The sequence below is a fragment of the Salmo trutta genome, chromosome 32 (assembly GCF_901001165.1).
Source record: "Salmo trutta chromosome 32, fSalTru1.1, whole genome shotgun sequence".
NCBI lineage: Eukaryota > Metazoa > Chordata > Actinopteri > Salmoniformes > Salmonidae > Salmo > Salmo trutta.
In genome coordinates, this window is record NC_042988.1 from 19,933,574 (window position 1) to 19,944,757 (window position 11,184).

Here is an 11,184-nt window from a genome sequence, read left to right on the forward strand (position 1 = left end):
TGTGACAGATCATGTGACACTTAGTATGCACATAGGTGGACTTTTTTAAATCTAATTATGTGACTTCTGGAGGTAATCGGTTGCACCAGATCTTATTTAGGGGCTTCATAGCAAAGGGGGTGAATACATATGCAAGCACCACTTTTAAGTTTTTTATTTTTTGGAATTTTTTGAAACAAGTAATTTTTTTCATTTCACTTCATCAATTTGGACTATTTTGTGTATGTCCATTACATGAAATCCAAATAAAAATCCATTTAAATTACAGGTTGTAATGCAACAAAATAGGAAAAATGCCAAGAGGGATGAATACTTTTGCAAGGCACTGTATGTCTCCCAACCAGACCTGCCCGTCAACTTTGTTTGGTCACTACTGAATAGTAAACTCAGTCTTACATGCGGCTTCACCATATTTGTCAAACCACCAGAGCCAATGTTCTGTGTAAATGACTACACATGTTTATCCTCTGTCCGTTATAGACTACATTGCTGCCCACCCACCATCTACCAATATAGTCTCAAAAAATGTGTTTAGATGTTATATAATGTATCCATCATATAAGTATAATACAATAACCCTATGGTATTTATTGAGGGATATTCACTATAATAATAAAAAACTATATTTTAGAAGAACATGTGTACTTGCCAGTTTGTTAACGTATCAAATGTTCCCCTGTAGGTAGGCTACAACACTATAGTACTGGGTTTATGTGATCCTTTGTGGAAATGGTTTTGACACATATTTACCTGCTCTCCCTCCCACACTTCCCACTACCCGACCCCTGTGGGGAACACTTCAGGGGTGTGTGCATGTTTGGTTAGTGAGAGGGGGTCGCTGCCTGAATAACCCAGAGTAAGAGTATGAGACCTGGGAGGAAGTAAGGTTCATGGCTGGGGGTTCGGGGGTTTAGTCATCCACTGAGGGAGGGGTCTGCTGACTAACACCGTGTGGTGGGCTGGGGATATTGGCGAGGCCTGAGAGGAGGTTGACTATTTTTGGCCCGCTCCCCCTCCTTCACTCTAATTCCTCTTTTTACTTGTTCTTTCTTTCCTTATTCCCCAGATGTGTTTCCTTCCTGAAAGTCAGAAAGCAGTACTTCTCCTCTTTTCCAACCCCAGTCTGACGCACATGCATCCTCCAGGGAGGTGGGGAGGGGTGGAGGTGGGGAGGGAAAACAGAAAAAGATTGGGTAATTATACATTTTTTTAAATGTTGTGGTTTCTTCGGTTGGAAAACGATTTGGTGATGGTTCCTTATTCACTCTTCACGGACCTACACACTTCACAGTTTTCACATCATTGCCTTTTCCACACAGGTTTCAGTAACTTTATCCATGGCATAGACACACATGTACAGAGCACATGATTCAGAGTTCTTCTGTTGAATGCTATCATAATGTCATGCTGATCTGGCCCTGGTGTATAAGAAGAATAAAGAGCAAACATCTTAGCTCTCAAGTTCTCTTTCATGTATTTAGCCTATCCCTGCACATGAATTGAGTTTGTGGTCGTGAGAAACAATAGCACACTGCGCCTTTAAATAAAGGAATGCGAACAATCCACTGCTGTGCCCAGGCATTGGGTGCTGGAATTTGTTGGAATGTTGGCAGAAGTTTCATCTCCCCACAGCTCTTTCCCAAGCCAGGTGTTGGAAATGCAGGAAAACAAAACTATCTGAAAAGAGGGAATAGAGCAGTGGGGGTGAAAGAGGGAGTGCAGGGTTAGTGAGAGATACACAGAAGTCCAATTAGAACCCAAGCTCTCTAGACATGAAGTCATCCAGCCTATATAGTTCTACCGAAAATACATAAAATGGGAGGGAAAAACCTGACTGAGATTTACTGTTCCTCCTTATCGGCCGTCTCTTCCTCCGCTCTCTAAACAGAGATTTACGGCTTTTGCAATATCAGGTATTTCACGAAATGCACGCACATAAACACAAGGCGACCTGGCCTAACTGGGTGCTGGGCCACTGACTGTAGTGATGCCTGTAGAACATCGTTCCGGGAGTAGCTAGTCTATACTTTATTATTGTGTAGTTTAGCCCTGTCTGGTGACTCAGTGATAGGTCAATGTAGTTTGGACCACTGAAGTTAAGTTAAAGGTTATGTTATGTAACAAAGATGAGATGACCCTCAATGTTATTGAAATAGATCTCACTCTATGCAACAGCCACAACATAAGAACCTCCTATTATAAAGCATGATCCACAGGATCAAACCAAGGGCATTAGCACTGGGCAATACCCTGGATTCAACTCATTTATGTAAGAGTATAAGTCTATCACTCCCATAGCATCTGGACATTAAAAACTAGGTGGGCCTCATTCCACTCACCTAGTTTAACATTCAGAAAGACCATTTTGGTTGGCATTGCTAAGTGTAAGAGTTTGTGTAATCCTCTCTCACCCATTCTCTCTCTCTCACACACACACACACACACACACACACACACACACACACACACACACACACACACACACACACACACACACACACACACACACACACACACACACACACACACAAAAAAAAACACTCCCATGCAGAGGCAGCACACGGCCAGTGTAGGGTGAGTCACAGTGACCTGGCAGCGAGTGCCTCCCCTTGGGAGAGTCCTTACATGCATCCCTGTGATTATGGCCAAACCCCCTGAGGGCATCAGGTGGGCCTTCTCTCTGGCCAACGTGAGACCGCCACCCATTGTTAGGTCCACAATGCTGAGCTCACTTGAAAGGTGATACAAACATTCCGCAAGATGAAAAGGGTTTAGCAGTGTATATCAATTGATAGCTGTTTTTGGCCCAGTTCTGCTCCTTTATAGTGTTGTTGTGTTCCAGTTGTAGTCTATTATGACCAGTATTGTATGGTTAAAAACATTTTAATGTTGAAGCATATGCTATCAGGCATAGCAATCCTACATGAATCATCGCTGCATGCAGAACCATCTTTGTTCTGGTGCTGACAAAAGATCTGCCTGCTGTCCTCTCACCAGAGTCCCATACAGGGGTAGACTGGCCATCTGGCATTTCGGCAAATGGGCCAGTGTGGGGACCACAAGAAAAAAAATGGTCCGGTATGTTAGAGCAAATTTCTAGTCCCAATCCGCCCCTGGCCCCATGGACACAGGATGGTTGACCTCCCTCCTTTGGGAAAAAGCATCTTAGCTCTGCACAACACATGGAGATTATATTATACAACCACTGTGTAATGTATAATGTATTTAACAATCTATAGGCTACATTATGACAAGACTGTGTTACATTTAACTGGCCCTTTGGCATTTTTTCCATGTTGAATTTAGGCCCAGTTGCTTAATAGGAATGTATCAGTTTATTTAACCTATGGAGAACCAGTGCTTGTTTGGTTTGTTTATATTACTTGCATATTTGTAGCGAAGAACGTACACCAAGTGAACAAAACATTAGGAACAACTGCACTTTTCATGATATAGACTATTACATCCCTTATTGATGTCACCTGTTAAATCCACTTCAATCATTGTAGATTAAGGGGAGGACAAGTTTAAAGAAGGATTTTTAAACTGTGAGACAATTGAGACATGGATTGTGCATGTGTGCCATTCCGAGGGTGAATAGGCAAGACAAAAGATTTAAGGTCCTTTGAACGGGGTATGGTACTAGGTGCCAGGCGCACCGGTTTGAGTGTGTCAAGAACTGCAAAGCCGCTGGGTTTTTCATGCTCAATGGTTTCCTGTGTGTATCAAGAATGGTCCACCACCCAAAGGACATATCAGAAAGGTATTCCTAATGTTTTGTACACACAGTGTATATACAGAATGTCTTCAGCTACAAATAATAAATGCTTGAATCTTGCTAAAAGGAGCTTGGGGACACTATTTTTCAATTGTAATACATTAGTAATTGCAGAGTAAGACTAATAATAGGCTAGACTCCACCTGAACCTGTTTCTCCAAGCACGTGGTGAAGTACTGCAAACGCATACATTGCCCACACAGCCTAAACAATGAAACACCCTGCACCACCCTGGCCCTTGCCCTTTCAGACACATTGCATACGCCCTTTAACCAAATTGTTGAGACCATTGAGATTGCCTGGTGGCATGGTTGGGGCCGTGTTGAACCTGGGGATGTGTGTGTTTGTGTTGCTACGTGACTGTGCTTGCCGGCATAATGAAGTACTGTACCAGTAAAATGAAACACATCAATGGTGTGGAGAGAGTGGGAAATGATTAGCTTCCACAGTGTGACAGTGAGTGTAATTGTGTGTGTGTGTGTGTGTGTGTGTGTGTGTGTGTGTGTGTGTGTGTGTGTGTGTGTGTGTGTGTGTGTGTGTGTGTGGTTTGGTTTAGAGTTAAAAGTAGGTTTAGGAGTTAAGGTTAGAATAAAAAGTCCTCATAAGTATAGTAATACAGAGCTGTGTGTGTGTGTGTGTGTGTGTGTGTGTGTGTGTGATTTTCTTTCACATGCATTGCTTGCTGTTTGGGGTTTTAGGCTGGGTTTCTGTACAGCACTTTGAGATATCAGCTGATGTACGAAGGGCTATATAAATAAATTTGATTTGATGTGTGTGTGTGTGTGTGTGTGTGTGTGAGTGTGTGTGTCTGTGTGTACGCGCATGTGTGCATGTGTATGTATGTGTGTGTGGTTACTTATCAATAAATGCAATCTCTATAGGGTGTGAGACCAAATTCTGAAGAATCTTTTCAAAAAGAGCCTGCCACACCTCCAAGCTTGCGCAACTTCCCAATTTTTCTTGTCCACATTCTCCACAGACACACACACCCATATTCAGCCGTTTACCCTGCTGCATATGGCTGCAGTTCTGCCAATTGATGCCCTTCCCTAACAACCTTAATTATACAGCAGGACTTGAGCTCTGCTTGTCAACAAGTGTGGGTTCAGAGTGAAGCCACAGCCCTTCACCCAGAGTGACAAGCCACCTGACTCAGCAATCTGGCCCTGTTTACTGGACCTGTCCACCGCAATCAACACGCCTGCATCTGGCCTGACTTTAATTCAGCGCTTTTAACCCTGTGAGTGCCCTCTCCCCTGTCCCCCCTCATCCTCATCATAGAGTCCACACGGAGCTGTCACACAAAGGACACACACACATACACACGCACACAAACACACACACAATGTACAGGCAGGTCTGATGGACACTCTTGGACCACACAGGATGACTAATTCTAGCTTTGAGCCTGTGTAGGCTAGTACTATGTCACGACTTCTGCCGAAGTCGGTTCCTCTCCTTGTTCGGGCGGTGTTCGGCGGTCGACGTCACCGGTCTTCTAGCCATCGCCGATCCATTTTTTCTGTTCCATTTGTTTTGTCTGGTTGTCAGGTTTTGTTGCCCATTGTGTTTTGTTAATTTTGTATGCCGGTAGTTATGTGCATTAAACGGCTCCGGCTATTTACCAAGTTCTGCTCTCCTGCGTTTGACTTCCATGCCACCAGTTACGCACTCCTGACATACTAAGACATAAAAAAACGTTTTATAGTTCATAACGTGAATATTTAGGAGACTTGTCTTGAGAAACGCTCCAGCCAAAACGTTGACAATAAAAAGTATTACATTTTTCATTTTCTTTCCTATACAGCTGAAGGGGGAATATTATAACTCTGATGCAGTGATTTATTATTTTTATCATTGATATATACAAAACGAAGGAGCTGATTGTGGACTTCAGTAGATTGCAGAGGGAGCACGCCCCCATCTACATCGATGGGGCTGCAGTGGAGAGGGTGAACAGCTTTAAGTTCCTTGGCGTGCACATCACTGGCAAGCTGTTCTTGCCATAATATGGACTTGGTCTTTTACCAAATAGGGCTATCTTCTGTATACCACCCCTACCTTGTCACAACACAATTGATTGGCTCAAACTCATTAAGAAGGAAAGAAATTACACAAATTAACTTTTAACAATGCACACCTGTTAAATGAAATGCATTCCAGGTGACTACCTCATGAAGCTGTTTTAGAGAATGCCAAGTGTGTGCAAAGCTGTCATCAAGGTAAAGGGTGGCTACTTTGACGAATCTCAAATATAAAATATATTTTGATTTGTTTAACACTTTTTGGTTACTACATGATTCCATATGTGTTATTTCAGAGTTTTGATGTCTTCACTATTATTCTACAATGTAGAATATAGTAAAAATAAAGAAAAACCATTGAATGAGTAGTAGTGTCCAAACCTTTTACTGGTACTGTACATAGTCACTTTAATAATGTTTACATACTGTTTTACCCACTTTATATGTATATACTCTACTTATAATTAACACATCTTAGCAAAACATCTTTGCTGTAGGAAATTAAAATAAAAACATTGATGGTCTGTCCTCCTCTATCCCAGCCTCTCCTCTCTGTTTGCCTGACTTGTTTGGCATCCTTCATTCCAGCTGTTCTCCAGATGCAGTGTGGGAGGCCGGGGCTGCTTGCCCACCTGTTGCTCTCCCATCTATCTGCCTTTAGCACTGTTAACAGATCAGTCATTGTCTAGGTCTGGGGGTGCAGGGCACCCTGTACCCCCAGACACTGATCCACTAAGACAGCGTCTAGTGACTGATCCAAGACCAGGTGAATTGCTGTCCACTCCGCTCACCCACACAGTGACGGATGGACTGCTCCATTGATTGACATGCCAACCAAGTGACAGACTGACTGGTGACCATACACACTGAGTGACTGCTGATTCTCTCCTGCCACCACAAACTCCTGTCATGTTCTAAACACATTGAATCAGTTTTCAAATCGTTTGAAGATGTTCAAGCCATGGTTACTGCCATAAAATAAACACTGTTAAGAAGACTGCATAGGGGTAGTCAAAGACTGCATAGAGGTAGTCAAAGAAGACTGCATAGAGGTAGTCAAAGAAGACTGCATAGAGGTAGTCAAAGAAGACTGTATAGAGGTAGTCAAAGAAGACTACAAACAGGTAGTCAAAGAAGACTGCATAGAGGTAGTCAAAGAAGACTGCATAGAGGTAGTCAAAGAAGACTGCATAGAGGTAGTCAAAGAAGACTGCATAGAGGTAGTCAAAGAAGACTGCATAGAGGTAGTCAAAGAAGACTGCATAGAGGTAGTCAAAGAAGACTGTATAGAGGTAGTCAAAGAAGACTGCATAGAGGTAGTCAAAGAAGACTGTATAGAGGTAGTCAAAGAAGACTACAAACAGGTAGTCAAAGAAGACTGCATAGAGGTAGTCAAAGAAGACTGTATAGAGGTAGTCAAAGAAGACTACAAACAGGTAGTCAAAGAAGACTGCATAGAGGTAGTCAAAGAAGACTGTATAGAGGTAGTCAAAGAAGACTGCATAGAGGTAGTCAAAGAAGACTGTATAGAGGTAGTCAAAGAAGACTGTATAGAGGTAGTCAAAGAAGACTACAAACAGGTAGTCAAAGAAGACTGCATAGAGGTAGTCAAAGAAGACTGTATAGAGGTAGTCAAAGAAGACTGTATAGAGGTAGTCAAAGAAGACTGCATAGAGGTAGTCAAAGAAGACTGCATAGAGGTAGTCAAAGAAGACTGTATAGAGGTAGTCAAAGAAGACTGCATAGAGGTAGTCAAAGAAGACTGCATAGAGGTAGTCAAAGAAGACTGTATAGAGGTAGTCAAAGAAGACTGCATAGAGGTAGTCAAAGACTGCATAGAGGTAGTCAAAGAAGACTGTATAGAGGTAGTCAAAGAAGACTACATAGAGGTAGTCAAAGAAGACTGCATAGAGGTAGTCAAAGAAGACTGCATAGGGGTAGTCAAAGACTGCATAGAGGTAGTCAAAGAAGACTGCATAGAGGTAGTCAAAGAAGACTACAAACAGGTAGTCAAAGAAGACTGCATAGAGGTAGTCAAAGAAGACTGCATAGAGGTAGTCAAAGAAGACTGTATAGAGGTAGTCAAAGAAGACTGTATAGAGGTAGTCAAAGAAGACTGCATAGAGGTAGTCAAAGAAGACTGTATAGAGGTAGTCAAAGAAGACTGTATAGAGGTAGTCAAAGAAGACTACAAACAGGTAGTCAAAGAAGACCACAAACAGGTAGTCAAAGAAGACTGCATAGAGGTAGTCAAAGAAGACTGTATAGAGGTAGTCAAAGAAGACTACAAACAGGTAGTCAAAGAAGACTGCATAGAGGTAGTCAAAGAAGACTGTATAGAGGTAGTCAAAGAAGACTGTATAGAGGTAGTCAAAGAAGACTACAAACAGGTAGTCAAAGAAGACTGCATAGAGGTAGTCAAAGAAGACTGTATAGAGGTAGTCAAAGAAGACTGCATAGAGGTAGTCAAAGAAGACTGTATAGAGGTAGTCAAAGAAGACTGCATAGAGGTAGTCAAAGAAGACTGTATAGAGGTAGTCAAAGACTGCATAGAGGTAGTCAAAGAAGACTGCATAGAGGTAGTCAAAGAAGACTGCATAGAGGTAGTCAAAGAAGACTGCATAGAGGTAGTCAAAGAAGACTGTATAGAGGTAGTCAAAGAAGACTGTATAGAGGTAGTCAAAGAAGACTGCATAGAGGTAGTCAAAGAAGACTGCATAGAGGTAGTTAAAGAAGGCTGTATAGAGGTAGTCAAAGAAGATAAGGATAGGAGAGTGCAGTACAGCTGAGTGAGCAGGTACACTCTGGAGGTGTTTGGAAAGGTAAGTGTTAGGATTAGAGCTTTGTTGAAAGCATGACCCCTGTGAACTTTCAACCTTTAATGAAGGGTCAGCTACAGTTCCACCCACTCACACTCTGCAGGGCAGAGAAAAGAACACCTAATCTCAGGCAGCTCAACCTCACTACTCCACCTCTCCCTATCACAATGCATTGCTTTTGTTATCTGTGGGGTTGGCCCTGGCCTTCAGTGTTCACTGATAAACAATACTTTGGTGTGTAAACTGCAGCCTATAGTAGGCTACTGTACCTAGGCTCAATGTAATGGAACCTAATAATGCATAGATATCTCTTATGTGCATTTATTGGTTTAACATTGACTTGAAGAGTCAGCAAGCCTATATACTGTATTAGTATCTCATAGGCATCCATATACATTTCTGTGATAAATAAAGGTGTTATAAATGCCCATTGTCGTCCATTGACATATCCCATCCAGACTCTCTCACCACTCACACAAATCACATACTTAAACAATGGAGAGGAAAAGTCCCCCAAATTCCCAGTAGCTCTGGAAATGTCTGTTTAATTATGCCTGTTTTAAGACAAAAAAATGTAGGGAAACTGGACAGGATCCAATTAACCAAAAGCTAATCAACCAAAAGCTTCTTATTAATGGTTATATGAACCAGTATAACCAGTATAATAACATAACCCTTTTTAAAAAGGTGGTAAATGAAGTTTTGGCGGTTGGTGAGCCCAGCTAAAGAAAAGCCAATGCTCTGGTTTTGGGTCCAAAACAAAGAGATATCTGTCTAACATATCTGTCTAACAAGCCTTCCTTCCCCCGCACTGCTAACAAACTTTCAAATGGCCACGTCCACAATTACCCATTCGCCTGAAGGAAAGATTAAACAGCCACACAGACAAACATTAACCCAGAGTCTGACCCCACAGCCTGTCAAAAAAAGATAAATGCCTGGGACTGGGAGAAAAAAAAGGAAACAACATTCCTGTTCCCGTAAATCGTGATGGGGGAGGGGGATTTTGGGAAGTTTGGTGAGTCATCACTTTTTCTTTTCTATCGGCGGTCCTCCTGGCGTTGCTCCACAGACTCTGAATACCTCCACTACAGTTTGCCCTGTCATGCTTTGCAGCGGGCCGTATCGAATTTTGACAAGCGACTCACACAGTGCTCGTCCTGCGTTTGCAGCTGTCTGGCCGGCTGTGACCGCTGGTGGAGCTCTTTGAAGTGTAGAACAGAGATAGTAGCCTAGCAGTCAACACTGAAACTTGGTTGGATAACAAGAAAGACATCCAGCAGCTAGAGTGGCCTGAAAAGGCCCCTAACTGCTACTGAACTATCATTTTTTGTCACTCCAACCTGTCATTGAATGTGGTAAGCGCGTGCCAAGTGCTTGTCCATACGTGGTCAAGAGGATATTCCAAACATGGTAGAGCTAAAACATGGTAGAGCTAAAACATGGGAGAACCACACAATGGTAAGTATTTATATATCTCATGGAGAGAACCGCATATTTTATAGCCATTATTTCCTCTATTTCTGGACAGCCTTTCTGTTTGACCATTCATCCACCCTCAAAGCGGTTCATTTCACAAATGGTCTGACATCATTCTGCGGTTAGGTTCCCCCCCCCCCCCCACCAGGACCCCTGGCCCCCTGCAACCACACAACACCCTCACCCCCCAATTAGAGAACGTTTAGCCTGCAAACCAAGCACCTCTCCCCCCTCTTCAATATATGGGACATTTATCACTCTTTAATGACAGACTCCGCAAGGGATCACGTCACCGTCCGCAACACACCAACATACAACAAAAGGGCCCCGTCCCACTCTCCCTTCTGCTTAACCACAGTGACCTCACATGATTGATAGGCTTCAGTCTCACTGGACTCTTTGTGCCACTGTAACCACTGTGGTATGTGGCCCATGAGGCCACGCTGCTGCTGCCACTGATGAGTAACACTGAGTAATAATAACAATTGGAAAGAAAAAGCCCCACTTCACAGCCACGGATGTTAGGCTACCATTAAAGTGTCATCAGGTAGTTGATATAAAACAGAGATACTTCTAGGCTATGTTAAGTGCATGGTCTTCATTTGCCTGGCTGAGCTGTTTATTAGTGGTGGGAATAAAGGCCTGTGTTTGTCAGTTGTGTTGTTGTGATGCGGGCCCATGCTCTCTCTGTGTTGCCTGCCTGTCAGGCTCCATTCGGAGGGTTGCCATTTGCTGTCGCAGGACGTTTGTTCGTCATCAGTCACAAACACACATTGTGTTCAAAACAATAGCTGTCATGTCCATGCAAACCCTCCCTCCCCTCTGTTTCTTTCACTTAGGAAGACAGGCGTAAAGTCACTTCCACACACTAATACATGAGCTGCTCATACAGCGCTATTCGTTATAACACTCACCCTTTTCTGATTAAGATTAAACACACACACACACATACACACACCATCATCAACATGTTTTCGTTAAACACAATACACATCTCACAGCAATGACACACAACTGCTTTTCGGTTTCCAGGGAGACTAAATCATTTCTAATAACGTTTCTGTTAACGTGGTCCCCGGGGTGT